The sequence below is a fragment of the Phoca vitulina genome, unplaced genomic scaffold, assembly GCF_004348235.1.
Source record: "Phoca vitulina isolate PV1807 unplaced genomic scaffold, GSC_HSeal_1.0 scaffold72, whole genome shotgun sequence".
Classification (NCBI taxonomy): domain Eukaryota; kingdom Metazoa; phylum Chordata; class Mammalia; order Carnivora; family Phocidae; genus Phoca; species Phoca vitulina.
Window position 1 is genome coordinate 2,685,767 of NW_022589775.1, and position 14,459 is coordinate 2,700,225.

The window sequence follows — 14,459 nt, forward strand, 5'->3', positions numbered from 1 at the left end:
TAATTTCAAACCTAGAAATGAATAAATGGATATATTTTTAATGTTGAAAAAATATCATTTGTTGCATGAGAATACTTTCCCTTTGATGCTTTCTTAATTTATATATTTTGTTAATATGTTTACCAACAAGTAAAACAAAAAAAAAAGTGGAGAAAGAAAAATCTTCAGAATGGTATTTGAATAGGAAGCAGGAAAGATTTAAAACTTTACGATGTTAAACCCATCAGTTAAAATGGATGCAATTATAAAAACAGTTTGGAGCTTATGTGTTTAGGAAGCCTACGAACAATAGTAGTTGAGAAACTACCATGTTTCAAATAGCAAAATACAGACACTAACAGGTATTGAAAATAAAATGGAATAACCAGAAATCTCACAGGTGGTGAGAATGTAAAGTATACAACAGTAGAATGGACAAGTAAGCAGTGGTCAATTCCCAAAGTGGAATGCTATGGAGCAAGGGAATGAACCACCTAGAACTTAAGCAATAATGCAAATGAATCTCAAAAACAAATTTGAGTGACAGAAGCCAGACATGAAAGAGTATATGCTGCATGAATTTATTTCTGTAAAAAAGACAACACCTATCTATGTTAGATGTTAGAATGATGATTACCTCAAAGAGGCAGTGGTGGGAACAGAACTCAGTGGGTCTACCCAAGATGTGGACAGGTTCTGTTTTTTGATCTGGTGCTGGTTATAGGGATGTGGTCAGTTTATAAATATGTATTGAGCCTTACACTTAGGCTATGTATACTTTTCTGTGGTATATTTTACCTCAGTAAAAAGAGAAAATAATTTTTTGAAGATTTTATTTATTTATTTGACAGAGAGAGAGATTACAAGCAGGGAGAGCAGGAGGCAGAGGGAGAAGCAGGTTCCCCACTGAGCAGAGAGCCTGACATGGGGCTCCATTCCAGGACCCCAAGATCATGACCTGAGCTGAAGGCAGACACTTAACCGACCGAGCCACCCAGGCACCTCAAAAGAGAAAATAATTATTTTAACTTTAAAATAATTTAAAAAAAATTTAAAGAAATTTTACCCTCCCCGGACCCCCCACCCCCAACTGAATCCAACTTCAAAAATGAGAATTATCTCTAGGTGTCATCTGAGACACCCAGTGACTGGTTTCTGCTTTATATATAAGATGTTTATTATTATTTTTACTTTTATACAACCTTATGGTTGAGCTGTTGTGGAATAATGTTTTATATTTGTTTTGGCTACTGAACCTCTTCTTTCCTTAAGTTGTTCTAAGTACTCTTCAAGCACCAGCTCGTGAGAGCCTTCAGAGCAGGTTGTAACGGGCCAATTTTAAGTCCAGCAGCTGCCCTTACTCTGTGACTTAGCCAAAGCCATCCTTTCTCCAGTCACCTTAGAAGACAAAAAATAAAATAAATACACCAATTATTACTCTATCAACTGCAGTTAAGTCAAATCCAGAGACTTTAAACATACATGTCACAGAATGTTTGCCATTGGTGCTAACACCAGACTTCAGCAAGTACAAAAGGAATTCTAAAAATTGATATTATGGCCATTTGGCAGTGAAATCTCAAGAAGAACTTAACAATTAATACAATTATTCTGCAAAATCAAAATAATCTGCAAATGGGCATCGGTTCTGTATTTTAATAAAACTATGCAGTCTATGAATATATTTTTCTAATGTATAAGCTTCTGCTTTTCCACCTCATCCCCCTCCTCCTCTTCTAAAATGCTGGGGCTTTGCCACTGTGACTACTTTGCCTTGCCTGTTTTCATTTCTCACTGCTCACTTAACGGAGACTTGCAACATACAAGCAGGAAGGATATGTGAGTGGCACGAAGAATCACTAAAATGTATATCCCCAGAACATGAGTAGGAAGGAATTGGATAAATGGACAAGTTGCTGACCAGGATTTCAAAGATTCATTTTCTAATTTGAAGTCTTCCAAGAAAAGGAGAGTTTTGTTTTTTCTTCAGTAGTGACACATGCTCACTGTTAAATACATTGAAATATTGCTAATGCTGAAAACGTCTAAATGAAACATTGAAGTATTATTAAGAAATTAATAGATTATTACATGAAGAAAAATAAATTTACAGAGGCATCCTTGTAATATGCTCTTTATGTATGTATGATACATAGCCAATCATTTATTAAGAGTGATTTTTAAAGTTTAAGATCATGAAAGATTATTTTGAAATAGCCAAGTGCCGTAAATTTTCCTTCGGCTCATCATGGTGCCGAAGATGGAGAATCTTTAACACTTAGGGCTATTTTTGAAATAAAATATTTGATCAATGGAAACACACTAAAAAAAGACACTTTGTAAAACTTCTTTAAAAATATGATAACAAATAACGTGGCTCACAGCATGATTTAGGTGAGATATCATCTTCTATGCCATCAGTGGACCAATATTCTATGTTCAATTATATTCTTAGAAATAGGTTACTTTTATTATTAAAATATGTTCTGAGCAGTAAATTATCCTAGTTTCATTTCATTGCATTTCCTCATTAAAGTGATGCATTTTCTGGTGAGGCTATTGCCCAATTTTTTTTTTTTTAAAGATTTTTTTTTTTATTTGTTTATTTGACAGAGAGATAGAGTACAAGTAGGCAGAGAGGCAGGCAGAGGGAGAGGGAGAAGCAGGCTCTCCGCTGAGCAGGGAGCCCAATGTGGGACCCGATCCCAGGACCCTGGGATCATGACCTGAGCCGAAGGCAGCCGCTTAACTGACTGAGCCAACCAGGCGCCCCAGGCTATTGCCAAATTTAACAACAACAAAATACAAACCCAAAAACCTGTTTATATTACAACCTTATGTTTTAAGATGAGCCACGCCAGTTCATTGTTCAGTGTTGAATTCTACCTACTAGTCTCAAAATACAAGACTCCTCATTCTCATCTGATAATGACTTACAGTAAAGATCTACAAATGAGGTTTTACAATGAATGTCTCAGTGACTGATAGCCAAGGTGATGTGTAGTAATTACACATTAACATTTTTACTTAATGGAAATATGGATTTGACTATTAACCAACATACTGAGAAAAAAATGCTAGATAGAGTCACAAATATTGATTCTCTGTGCCATTTGAGCATATTAACACCCCCCTTTTCCAGTTGTTTTAGAGATGCTGCTTATTACTGAATCCAGAATATCTCCTTAAATCAAAGTAATTTCATTTTTAGATTATCTGACATTTTGAGTAGGGGCATGATACATTTTTATTATCAAATTGTCTATGACCATTCATGAAGGAGTAACTTTAGAAGTTTATTTAAATACACCATACTCTTTTTACATTATTTCCATAGTAAGTTGGGATGGTAAGTTGCTTATCAAGTTTTTCTGATGTCTTTTAGCTGACAAACCAAAATTCTAAGACTGGATTCAGAAGATCCAAGCTTTTGATTTTAAGAAACTCTTGGGTATAAGACTTTATCCGTTTCAGAATTCTTGAGAAAATATAAACATAAAACATTTTGATAGATTTTCTTTTCCAAGTTCTATTTACCAAATCCAGAGTTCATAAATAATTATAGATACTTTCCAGATAGTGTCATCATGAAAGTATACTATGACTATTATGTGAGTATGGATATGGTAAAATTGTTATCCACATCATAGAAGATTGAATATCCTGAGTAAGTAAGGCTTCGCTATATCAAAATTTTCATTTGTCTTTATGCATGTTGAATGCCAATTTTGCTCTGATGCGTTACATATGCACTGCTAAATAGTGATGAAAAAAATCTCTCAAGCTTTCTTGATGACTTCACTTATGCTCAAGTTCTGGAGCCAAAGATTTTCAGCCTTGGACTAAATTCTTGAGGTCATTAAATCCAGTTAGCAATTTCATGAAGGTTTCTTTAGCAGTCAGCTGTTTCCTCCCAAATGTAAATGAGTAGCCTGAACGCATGTCCTGTGTGATCAAAATAAGGCTTGAATTTCAGATCTGGCTCTTTAATTACCTCTGCTATTTTAGGTAAAGCACATGGCCTCACTGTACTTCACTTTTCCAGGTAGAGATGGAAAATAATAATATTTACTAGGACCGTTATAAAGATTCAATACAATATATGATGAAGCATAGTGAGCAAAGTTTCTATTATGTGGAAAATTACAAAATATGGAGGGGGAGAGTGTTGGTTGCTTCCCGATATCTGAAAAACAGATAGGCATATTTAAAATATATATATATGGATATTTATAGATATATTTAATATAAATATCAAATATCAATTATATGCCAATTGTGACTTGAGGTTTTTAAATCGCTGCAGGTAAATTTGCTTTTAAAAAATACTTACGTGCAGAGGCGCCTAAGTGGCTCAGTTAGTTAAACATCTGTCTTCGGCTCAGGTCATGATCTCAGGGTCCTGGGATTGAGCCCCACATTGAGCCCCGCATCCAGCTCTCTGCTCAGTGGGGAGTCCGCTTCTCCATCTCACTCTCCCTCTGTGCCTTCTCTCTCTCAAATGAATAAATAAAACCTTTTCAAAAAATTACTTATGTGCAGTTTTTTTTTACATTAATTACCCAAAGCCAACCACTTTTTTTTAGATGAGATCTCTCTGCTCCTCTTGGCGTTAACTTTAGTTCACTGAGACATATCAGAAACGTTGCAGCCCTATACTGCATATGACAATTTCAAAAGCCTACTGTTGTGGAGAAACAACAGTAGGGAGTTGATAAAATGGCTCCTTTGTGCAGTTAGGGTTACCATGGGAGAGTGCTGGCTGCCTCTGTTCCTTCCTGACTTCGAGATCTTAAAAAGCCCACTTTATCACTCTGGCTCTCAGACTCCTCATCTGTGAAATGGGGCCAATGACCCATATCTGAGCTTATGTCTAATTATACGTACATGATCTTTCCTCAAGTTCAAATAAAAATCTCAGACATCCTCTTCTGTGGAGTTCTTCAGTAATATGGAAATTTGATATCCAATATTAGAGTTTTCATCGTTACAGCATCTTAAGCTATTCATAGAGCAAAACATGACAATAAAAACTATTAGGCTTTCAGTTGAGAGAGAAAATGTTTAGGTTTTCAATAAATTATGATGGCAGATGCCGTTAGTTAACAGCTCTATTAGTTGTCAGCTCTATAGCACCTTACCACCCTCCTTTCCTCCTTTCTTCCTTCCTAAATAAACCCTTAGGTTTTTCAGGAATCTGATCTGGTACATATATTTCAGGAAAGTCTGGGCTCCTTCAACCTTTACCAACAATCTTACTTAGTTTATTTAAATAATGGTAACTCTATACCCTTTGACTGGGATTGGTCTAGAAGGGTCATTGTAACATAAATCTTGCCAATGACACATTAGAAGACATATGCTTGGTGGCTCTGGAAAGGTTTCTTCTTTTTTCAAAGCAACTGAGAAAGGGAATTCGCTCCTGGTCCTAGGGTATTGTTGTGTAAAGATTTGGAACATGGGTCTGAGGCAGCCATCTTGTCACCATGAAGACAGTTTTATTTATTTATTTTTTTTTATTTTTTTTTTAAAGATTTTATTTATTTATTTGAGACAGAGAGAATGAGAGAGAGAGAGAGAGCACATGAGAGGGGGGAGGGTCAGAGGGAGAAGCAGACTCCCTGCCGAGCAGGGAGCCCGATGTGGGACTCGATCCTGGGACTCCAGGATCATGACCTGAGCCGAAGGCAGTCGCTTAACCAACTGAGCCACCCAGGCGCCCGACAGTTTTAGATAGGGTTCAGTAAGGAATCAGAGGCCACAGCAGTTATTTTAATATTATAGAAGATTTAGTCTAAAGAATTATTAATCATATCTTGGAGGGGTGCCTGTGGGCCTCAGTCAGTTAAGCATGGGACTCTTGGTTTCAGCTCAGGTCATGATCTCAGGGTCATGAGATTGAGCCCGGCTTGCACTCGGTGCAGAGTCTGTTTAAGATTCTTTCCCCCTCTGCCCCTACCCCTGCTTGTGGTCGCGAGTGCGGGCGCGCACACTCTCTCTCAAATAAATACATAAATAAAGTCTTTAAAAAGAAAAAAAAATCACGTATTAGAGAACTCAAAAAGGAAAAAAGAACATCAAGGTTATCATGGCGTGATAACTGTAGGAAACATCTGCCACTCTTAATGGTTGAGGGAATAGCGGAAAGAGTTTGGAATTATTAAACTTTGAAGTTGGAGGAAGGGGTCCGACAGCTTCTATTGTGATCCACTAGCTCTGGTGTCTCAGAGGGTGAAATGGGACTGCTTCTGACACCAGGAACAAGGGCAAACTGCAGTCACTTGGTGGTAGTGGAAGGAACTGCCCCCGTGCAAAGAGACTGTCCCTGCACGCCTCTGGTGCAGGTTCCCTCTCCCGCCCCCTACTGGCCTGTCTCCCAAGGAGCCACCTGGCGCTGCAGAAACGTGGTTCGCAGCTTCCCAGCCCCAGCATCACAGGCCCAGTCCAAGAGCGTGGCTTTGATGCTGATGGACAATTGCTCAATGGCTGGCACAGGGTACAAGTCTCAGAACAAAGTCACCATGATCAGGATAGAAGAATGGGGAACGACATCACTGAGTTCCTAAATTGGCCAACTCTGAACAACTCAGTATGGTGCTTTATGTGTAAATCAGGACCTCCTTTATTGTCTAAGTCCGTTGAGTTAGATCTCTTTCTTGCTGCTTAAAGTATCCAAATTCGCAAAAGTGCAGGTAAAAGGTCACTCTGAAATGTTGATCATACCGGTAAAAATTGACAAAACAAATGAAGACAATTCTAAAGTTACATGATTTTTTAAATATGTATACAAAAATTGATAAATGAAGACGATTCTAAAGTTAAATGATTTCTTTAATGTGTGTAAAGTTAACGTGATAGTTATATCATTCAAAAAGAATTATCAAGGTATGTGCAAGAGTGTACGTGTGATTATTTTTTTTACAATATCATTTTAACAACAAAACCTGAAAAGTTTTAAAAATTGTTTTCAAAGACTGCATAAGAATTGGACTCACAGTGTGAAATTGATTAGTTTCTCTACTCTCTAAATAACCTGTATATTCTTCCTCTCTTTCTCTCTCTTTCTGTCCTGCTGTCTGTCTGTCTGTCTCTCTCTCTCTCACACACACACACACACACACACACACACAGCCCAGCCATACCTAAAGACTAGGATGAATCAAATTTTAAATAAAGATTAACTATGAAAGATAGAATTATAGATAATTATTTCAGTTTTCTCTGGAGACTTTCTGAATTGTCTTTTTTCCCCCTTCAGTGGATATCTATTCTTTTTATAATTACAAAAATATTTTTTAAACACTTATTCCTTAGGTCTTTAATAGTATTTCCTCATGTAGGTTTTCCTGGTATATTATGTAAAATTGTAATCTAGAGACTTTAAATTCCCCTTTCTCTCTTTTCTTTTTCTTTTTGGCTCTTAACAGCAACATATTATACATTATATTTATTTATCATATTTATTGTTTGTCTCCTTAGTACTATATATGCTTCCTGAGAACCAGGATTATTTCCTGTTTTGTTCACTGATGTGTCCCTAATACCTACAATGGTCCCTGATACGATGTATGAGCTCGACAAATATTTGTTGAAAAAATAAATTAATTTGTTAAATTCATGTTTGTGATATATGCATAATATTAAGCCTATTTGTTATGCTAAGCAAGGCAAACAGTAAAGGAATTAAGGTATCATGCTCATGAATAAGAGATTAAAAATCAAAAAACCTTTTAGTGAGATTAGCAAGATCAAATAAATACCACACACAGAGGCCTCTCCCTCGTCAATTTGATACCATCTAGAAACAGGAATGTCTTGGCTAAGGACTTTCATATTATAGCTTTTTGCTAAAACTGAGCCCTGGTTTGAGGGTGGGCCCCTGTGGGAGGGAGGCAAAGTACTCAGTGTAGAGAGAGATAAATGGCCTTTACAGAGAATACAAATGCATTTTTTGATGCTATGGAAAACCGATTTTAAGAAAAGTTGGCTTTTAAATGTTTGGACAGGTCTTGCAATTCCGGTTATGCTAGTATTGAGATGAACAATGTGGCAGCTTTGTAGTGATTCCTACAAAAACTGGCTAGAGCCCCCACTGCTGTTGGGATCCATTGAAACCTGGCAGGAAAAGGAGACTTCGTTCGGTTCTTTCATCCCTTTTCTTCTGCTGCTTATTTGCTTTGGAGCTTGGGACCACACTCGTTAATGAGTGTTAACAAGGCCTTTTAAAAGAAGCAAGTAGTATAAAAAAAAAAAAAAAAAAAAGAAGCAGCAAGTAGTAAGGAGAAAAATAATAAGAGAGTGAAGGAGAGAAGTCAAAACAAAAGCAGGAATAGAGTGGAAAGCAAAACAGAAAGGAGCAATTCCAAAATGTTTTAAGTGACTGTATTCTAATATAAAGGCTATGACAATCTGGTTCGTTACCAAACCATGGGAATAGCATCTTCCAAAAACCCATCACTTCCTTTAAGCTAAATTTCCTCAGTGTGCAAGTTACTGAAAGTGAAGTCACACCATAATAAACATCATATGAAACCAGATTCAATTACTGAGTAGTAGATTCATCCCAGCTGTTAGGATCATTGGAATGACGGGACCACCAACAACCTCGTCAGTTTTATTTCCTTGAAAAATAAATAGTTTTGATGTTTGGAGCACTTGATGTTAGTCACTAAAAAATTAAAGACAACCAAACACTTGGTTGGTTTTATATGGATATCATTTGAATAAAGTTATTAAAAAACACATGTACTCTTTTAGTTTATTAGAAGAGTACTTAGTATCCTGAATAATAATTAATTCAATGATATTCCAGTGACTTGAAAGAGATTAAACAATCATATAAGTACCTCAATTAATTCTAGTGAATAGTTTGTGCACCAGATACTCAGCATTAGGATAGTACAAAAATGTTAATTAGAAAGTCATTTAATCCTAACTTATTAACTCAAACACATTGATCAAGCACCTCCTGTGCACCAAGCAAAAGTACTTGGGGTATGCATCAGTCAGCTCTTTCCTGGGGCTATGTTATACAACATTCAGTCCCTAATCTCAGAGGTTATATGTTATATATATAACATATAACCCCTAATCTAGCTCTTTCCGGGGGCCATGTTATACAACATTCAGTCCCTAATCCCAGAGGTTATATGCTATATATATAACATATAACCCCTAATCTAGCTCTTTCCGGGGGCCATGTTATATAACATAAACCTCTTGCCTCTTCCTCATGGATCCATGGGTTATCTTTACTCTGCAGGGCTTTGCAGGCCTCAGTTGAGTTTGGATTCAGGCATGTGCCGGATTCAGATCTGCTCTGCCTATCATTCCAGGAACATGTACAGAAAAGTAGCAGCTACTATGGACATGCCCTTGTTTCATGGAGGAAAGCCTTTGTTTAAAAATGGCACACTGTCATTTCTGCCCACATTCCATTGACCAGAACAAGTCACAGAGCCAAGTTCAACATTAGTGGGGCAGTGAAATGTACCCTTCAAAAGTACATATTTTCTGAATAAGAAAACAAAAATAATCTGTCAGAATAGAGCAAAGAACAAAGAGAAAAGTTTACTTACCATTGTGGTGCTTACATTTTTGCCGGAGATAAATACTAATAAAATAATTTAATACAAATACATTAATGCATTTTAGAAGACAGCATTTCAAATAAACTAGTGCAGCTCTCATTGAAAAGGTGAGCTATGAGCAAAGACTTAAAGGAGAGATGGATTGGGCCAGGAGAATATTTAGAAGAAAATCACTGCAGGCTGAGGGACTAGACTTTGCTAAAGTCCTAAACTGAGAGTGTGCTTGGCATGCTTGACAAAAAACAAGAAGCCAATGTGTCTGGAATGAGATGGACAAGGGGGAGAAAATCAGTGGATGAAATCAGAGAAGCAATGGGGTGAGGCATTATGTAGGTCCTCCATGGCCATTATAAGGATTTTGGCTTTTATCCTGATTGAATTACGGAGTCATTGAGAGAGAGAATGTATGTACAGAAATACACAATAATAGTGTTTAAATGGTATTGAAAATCATGGAACAAGAGAAAATTATCAAGGAACAGGTGTACATCATGAAAGTTAAGGAAGATTACTGACAGAGTCAAAGGGTACCGCACAATTCACGAGAAGTTTCCTGTAGAACATTCCTTTACCCCATGCATGCTCAATATCAGTTAATACAGCTACAAAATCTAAGTGGTTTTCTTATCTAATTACTTCTCTAATTCAGAAAATGTCTAGCTAGTGTGCAATCTATCTATCTGCCCTGCCGAAATAGCTGTTGTCCTTTCTGATTAGTAGAATTATGCCTATTGGCTGCTAAACCTTTTGAACCTGAGCTTAGTCTGATAAACACCTACAAATGTTTATCTGGTTTCTGTTTTCATGTTTCCAATGATGAAATGGGCTCACATCTACGTTGGGTAGCCCATGACTTTATTGGCTACTCCTAGTCGTCAGAAGATTCTTTCCTGTACCTACCTGATGTCTCCCTCCCTATAATTTCCAGGCTTTTTGTCCCAGTCCTGACCTTAGGAAAATCACAAGGTAAGTCTTGTCATTCTCGCATTTGTCAGTGGTTCAAATATTTGTAGGAAGCTGTCCTTTCCTTAAATCTCAACTCCGTCAGGCAAAACATTTTACTATCATTCACTGTATCGTGTAATCTGGTTAGTTAAGCCTGTACACGATCCTGTTCACTCTCTTTTGGGTATTTCCTAGTTTGTAGATTACAACCAAGGTAAATTTAAAAAAGGACTTCTCATAGAAGATAGTGAGTGTACATTCTGCTTTTTAGAATTATCATTATTTTATGAATGTTTTAATTTTATAACAGTGCTTATAAAATTATTATTACTTTATGAATGGTTCAATTTTATAATCTATGTATAGACTATCATTTATTTATATTTGGCAAATTTCAGAAAACACTCTAACATTAGTTACTGCTCATGGAAATAACTAGTATGTAGATTCAAATCACCTACCCACATTTTCTTTTACTTTTTTGAAAAGAAAAGTTTAAAAATCTTTATTGAGATATCATTTTAAAATCAGACTTTTTAAAAAAATGACCTTAAAAGCTCAGTTTATCCCAAACTGTGTTTTTATTGACCTGAAGGCCGTTCTTTTCTTCTTCACGACAATATGTAACTACATAAACAAAGACCCATTTCTGAGATGTTCTCGCACATCATTTTCTGTGTCTCCTTACTCAGTCTGGCCATAGGATCTCCCCCAAGTTGTTAATTCTACAAAATCTGTCAGAAAATGCACCTTCTTCCTGGCTCTTGGAATGATTAGGCTTTCCTCCTCTCAAAGTTCTTGTCATTTCCACTTCACCAACCTGATAACAATTTTTGATAAGAATAAAGTTAAAAAAAAAAAAGTCCTAATAACAACAAAAAGAAGTTCTAATAACAATAACAATAATATTTACTAAAAGCTTCCCATGTGCTGGAGCTTTTCTAAATGCATTTGTTAATTCTTTTAATCATCACGATATATCTTTATTTTGAAGATAAGGTAGCAAACAACTAGCTAGGGGCTGTTCTAGTGGGATTCAACCCCAGGCAACCTGCTGTGGAGTGTGCACTATTGACCACTAGGCAGTTCATGTGTGGGTTGAGTTGCCAGATCAATTTCATTCAAAATTTAGCAAATATGAATTGAGCACCTGCTACATTTGAGGCACCATTTTATTTGCTCTGGACTCTACACAGTATTATGGAAGAATCAAAGAAGGAGATATTACGGAGTCTGCAGGTCTGAAAGTATGTAACAATGAAAATGGCACTGTTATAGACTTAATAGGTTAGTTTAATCCACCACAGTGGAGAAGGATATAGGAGAGGGTACAGTCTATTAGGAAAATATCTGATAAGAAGGGAAGGAAGAAGACAGAGGTGCGAGTGTATGAAAGAAAATAAAATGCAATGCAATTGCTTGGCTATAAGACTGTGATCAGGAATTTGGATTTGTCCTGCAAGCAACAGGGTCATCTTTGAACATTTCAAAGCAGAGGGGAGAGCCAAACACCTATAGATTTAGAAAGATGTCTCTGGCAATGTTACAAAAATTTATGAAGATTTGTGGAACAATTTATAAAATAAGGCACATGGCTTTTTAAAAGGTGAACTATTTTGTTTTTTTTTCTTTGATTTTTTTTGAGGCTTTCTCCTACTTTGGAAGTTAAAAAAGAAATGTGTCATAATCTGTATCACACTCTCCAGTCTATCAGTTTGTGAAATGGAACTTAGTGCATATGAATTATGGTTGCTTTTGTAGTTACTAATTTACTCTGGCATTTGGAGAGCTCATTAAATTTGAACCCAACTCCTCAATGATTTTACAAATTTCAACAGCTACGCAATTATAAATGCAAGAACGTGAAGACACATAGATATTTGGTAAGGAGCTACCCAAGTATCAACAGTCTATATAGAGGTAGATTAAGTGAAGTTTGGACTTGAACGTCACTTGAAGTCCTAACTTCTCCAATTATAAGCTATAAGTATCATCTAGATTTACACTTTCTGTTTTTAAAGAGAGAGAGAGAGCGCATGTGCAAGTGGGGGTGGGGGAGGGACAGAGGGAGAAGGAGAGAATCTTTTAAAAAAATATTTATTTATTTATTTTAGAGATAGAGAGCAAGAGCAGGGAGAGGAACAGAGGGAGAGAGAAAAAATCCTCAAGCTGACTCCATGCTGAGGGAAGAGCCCCATATGGGACTCGATCTCACCACCCTGCCATCATGACTTGAGCTAAAATCCAGAGTCGGATACTTAACCGACTAAGCCGAAATCCAGAGTCAGATGGATTAACTGACTGAGCCTCTCAGGCACCCCCGAGAGAGAAAATCTTAAGCAGGCTCCACACCCAGTGCGGAGCCCCACTAGGGGCTCGATCTCACCCTGAGATCATGACCTGAGCCAAAATCAAGAATCAGACACTTAACAACGGATTGAGTCACCCAGGCGCCCCTAGATGTACACTTTCAATAGTGACTCACTTTTCAAAAAGTGTAAAGAAAACTTTTTTTATCATAGTGCAGAATAAAACAATGACTAAACATAGTCTGACACTGACACCAAAATGAGACTCTAAAAATAAATCTGAGATTTATAAATCTGAGATTAAATTGTGCAGTGAGTGTCTCTCTGCAAGTGTTCTCACTATGGAGTGCATAGTCTTGATGTTCATCATGGTAGAAGAGACATAATAAACTGCCCAACCTTCTTCTAATATAAACAAATTTTTACTTTTTATAGTCCTTGAGAATTTGAATAAATAAATTAGACTTAAATAAATTATATATTTAAATAAATTAAATACTATTTTATACATATACTTATCTAAGAGAACGTATTTTAACAATATTAATATTACATGAGCAAGATGATTGCTCAAACAGTATTTTCTTTAAATGCATTTTAAAGTGAAATTGATTTTGAAATTCATCTAATCCAAAGTTCTTATTTTTGATTGAGCTATTCAAGTCTAGCAAAGCAAAAGATTCACCTAAATTAATAAATGCAGCCAGATTTTCTGTATCCAAGCTTACCACTCTTGCCATAATATCATGCAGGTACATAACAACTTTGTGAAACAGGCCCCACGATTAGTCAGTACTTTGCAGACAGATTTGAGGCTCCTACAAATCCACTAGCTTTCCTAAGGTCAGGTAATTGACGAATGGCTCTACCATGAGTATATGTTATAGTTTGAAGGAGAATAGTATCGTCATAAAATAATTGCATATTTTATTAATTAATCAAGCACTTTTATACAATCCACAAGTGGATCTTAGTGAATAATTTTATTTTTCAACAATTTTCAATCAATATTTGATATTCTTTAAACTCATGATGCATGGCATGGCCAGTTCGAGCTTAGAGTTCCTTGACTGGCTTTTTCTGGCCCTTTTCCATTGCCCCTTCACTAATGTGCATTCAGAAAATGCACAAAGACATAATAAAATACAAATCAAGTCAGATATTCTAAACACCAAGTTATTTTTGTCAACTAAGCATTTTTTGTTTAGTGAAAATTTGTATAAAATATTTTAATTAGTTATTCTAGTTTAGTAAGCACAGGCTAGAAAGTATAATTGAGGTTTTCTTTGGTGAACTGAGGACTGTATTATTCTAAGGCTAAATTTATTTATTTTTATTTTCTTTCTAAAGCACCTGCAAATATCACAATTAGAAAGATGCAGTGCATTGGGCTTCCAACTCATAATGTTGACAATGGAATTTATTTTTGTTTAATAATTTACAATGTTATGCTATATTGTGAAAGACTATATCCTTAAACTATATATAGCTGGCAATAATAAGGTTGTTTTATTTTTATTCAATACTGTCTTCTTGAGGTTAAGAAAAAAATGAGAAAACATGCAATGTTTTCTGGTTAGCTAAGATATCACTGTATTGATTTTCAATGAAAATCCTATGCTTCTTGATGGAATAA